Genomic DNA, 3,353 nt, shown 5'->3' on the forward strand with positions numbered 1-3,353 from the left:
GGCACCATTCAAATATACATGAGGATTGGAATCCTAGATACATGGCAGAGGACAAACGCCGTCAACTCAGCACTGGGGGGTGGCAGTCGAGGTAGAGGGGTCATTCTTGGCTACATTTCAAGTCTGAAACCAATCTGAGATACAGAAGACTCTGTCTCAAAACAAACTGACAAAAAACAATTAAGAGGACAAAAGGCCAAGCGGTGGTGGCACACGCCTTTAATCCCAGCACTCGGGAGGCAGAGGCAGGCGGATCTCTGGGAGTTCGAGGCCAGCCTTGTCTACAAGAGCTAGTTCCAGGACAGGCACCAAAAACTTCAGAGAAACCCTGTCTCAAAAAAAATCAAAAAAAAAAAAAAAAAACAAATAAAACAACAAAAAAACAAACACATACACAAAAACACCAAAGAGAGAGACAGAAAAAGAAAAGAAAAAGAGGAACCTGCATAGCTTAATGTAGGCGATGACTATAAGCTAATTAACGTAATTACTCAGCCACTGACACTCATTTATAAACTAATCAGTATGACTGTTCAACCTTCTCTACCTGAGGCCAAAATAAGAGAGAAATTCATTTGGCTCATATCCTTGGACCAGGTGAATTTCACTGTTGAATGCCAAACACAGAGTATAAGCAAAGTAAATGTTGATTGATTCCCATTGTGTGTCCTGGTTAGGCTGAGAAAAGTCATTGAGTATCAAAAATTTATTGGTGCTGAAAAGTCATAAATCAAAATTACTATAGAGTTAGTTGCCACTTGATGGTTTAGAATACAGGACACTAGCTTGCATCTTTTAGCTGAAGATGTTTAGAATGTTTCAAGAATTTCCTTGTATAGGTTAATTGCCACAGCAAGCCAATCCTTTTCTTACAGTTTGTCGAGTCAAGACTCTGAGGTGTTGAGGGCCTATTCAAAAGATCATGAGAGAAGGAACAGTTTCTGATAAGGAACAACAATCTAGTAAGCCTAGTTATCTTGAGCCCGACTAGATTTAGAGGGAATCAACATGTATCACCCAAAGGGTGAGAACAAACCAAGGAGTGAGGCACTGTAACTGCCACCCAGATACGAGATCTGAAGTCTGCTGACAAACCGTGCGAAAGCCATGCCGAGTCATCATGGACCTGGTATTAATTCTACTGAAGCACTCTGAATAGCCGGCTGAGTTTACTGTCAGAGAGTTTTGCCTGCTACAAGAAAATAGAGTAGGTAAATAAACCAGAAATATGAGACAAACAATAGAGGAAAAAACTAGAAAATCAACAAAGATAAATCTTATACGGGACCAACTGGAAATTTAGGAACTTCTTAAAATATAAGGAGTGAAATAGGGGAAAGGAAGGGAGATGGGAGGGAACCAGGCAGGCGGGCATACTTTGGGATATGCTAAATGATGCTTAATATGTGCCCTGCAGGATTAAAGAGAAGAGAAAGGAACTGAAACTTGTTTCAGAAATTAATGACTAAAAGCCAGTAGGTCTAGGAATAGAAATAGGTGCTCAGATTTACAAAGACTAGAGGATTCCACATTCCTTACCCTTAAAGAGGCAAATTCCAGATCATCGTATGATTAAATCATCAAAAGTCAAAGGGGAATGGAGAATTTAGAGTAAAAGCTTTGTCAGGAAAGTTATTGGCACATTTCTCAGCAGGAGCTCTGCAGAACGGAAGAGTGTCCTGAGAATACTGCATTTGGAAACTCCATCTGTACAAATGAAAGTAAGATAAAGATGTCTCCAAAGAGCAAAACCTGAGGGGTTCCACACAACTCTGCTCCCCGATGAGAAGGGCTCAGCGGCGCAGGGAACGGTGCTGAGCAGCAGTGCAGAGGCCTGTGGGAATGAACGCCTGTCTGCCAGCAGTGAACAGATAGACCAACACAAGAGTGTAACTTAAGGTGGCAGAAAACCACTTCCCTAATATTAACAACATACCATATTTTATGTGTATAAGTGCTTTTGTCTGCAGGTATGTCTGCACCGTGTGCTTAGGGAGGCTAGGAGAGGACATCAGGTCCCCCAGAACTGGAGTTATAGATAGTTGTGAGTTATATGGATGCTAGGAATCAAATCCCAGTCATTTCAAAGAGGAGCCAAGGATTTTAACAACTAAGCCATCTCTCAGATTCATGAAAACCACTTCTAAACTTGGCATACCACTTAAAATAGAAACAAATTTACTAAAAGTAAGAACATATTTCAGGGAATATGTAATTTACAAAGAATTCCAGGCTCAATAACATGAGGAGAGAGTGTGTGTGTAAATATAAAGGTTTTGTTGCTTTTTAAATAATTAAAGTTAAATTGTATCTGGTTATGACAATATTCATTGTCATTACAGAGAAAAATGTTTCCATTTCAGACAGATAAAATAATCAAAGTATATTTCTAGAAAACTTAATCAAATCACAAAGGAAAGTAAGAGTCATAAAATAAGTTAAAACCCAAAAAACAATTTCAAAATGGTACTAGTAAGTCATTAACCTACCAGTAATTAAGTTTATAAATAAAATAAATTGAAAGCGATCAAAAAGTATGGCAGATTTTACAGGAAAAATATTGAACTCCATTCTCCCTGTAGAAGACTCAATTTAGATTTAAGGGATTGAAAATTAAGGGAAGAAAAAGACATTTTAATGGAGTGCTCAAAAGATAGCAAGGGTGGCTGTCCTTACATCAAAGAAGAACTTAAAAGTTGTTAGAAGAGAAAAAGAGGGGAATTGTGAGGTGATAAAAATGTCAGTGTGCGAGAAAGATTTAACAATTATAAATATCTGTGCAGTCAGCATCAGCTCATTCAAACAGATAAAGCTAACACTGACATAACTAGAGGGAAAAATTTATAGCATACAATGATAATCAACTTCATCACAGGTATGCAATGTCAAGGCCAATGTGGGCTACGGAACAATTCCCTCCTCAAAAACCAACCGACCAATTAAGCAGCCAAGAAACCAACCAATCAACCAGCCACCTACAACAAAACAGACACACACCAATTGAACCTGTGAAGCCCCCTCTTGTATAGTTAACTATTTTTCCAATAGGGGTACAAAGAACAAATGTTTATTAAGGAGAAAGATATTCTGCGTAATAATGGTGTTGGAAAAATTGAAAGTCAACAAGAAAAAATATTGACACAATGGACAGGGCTTATAGATCACTTGGCAGAGTGCTTGTCCAGCATGTATGATGCCCTGAGTTTGAACCCCAGCACAGCTGAGCTGACCATAGTAGTTAATACTTGCCATCCCACTTTTGAAAGGTGGAAGCAGGAGGGCCCAAAACTCAGTGTTAGCCTCAGCTGAGTTGGATGCCAGCCTGGACTACATCAGTTCCTTTTTAAATGAAT

This window comes from Chionomys nivalis, chromosome 5, assembly GCF_950005125.1.
Source record: "Chionomys nivalis chromosome 5, mChiNiv1.1, whole genome shotgun sequence".
Taxonomy (NCBI): domain Eukaryota; kingdom Metazoa; phylum Chordata; class Mammalia; order Rodentia; family Cricetidae; genus Chionomys; species Chionomys nivalis.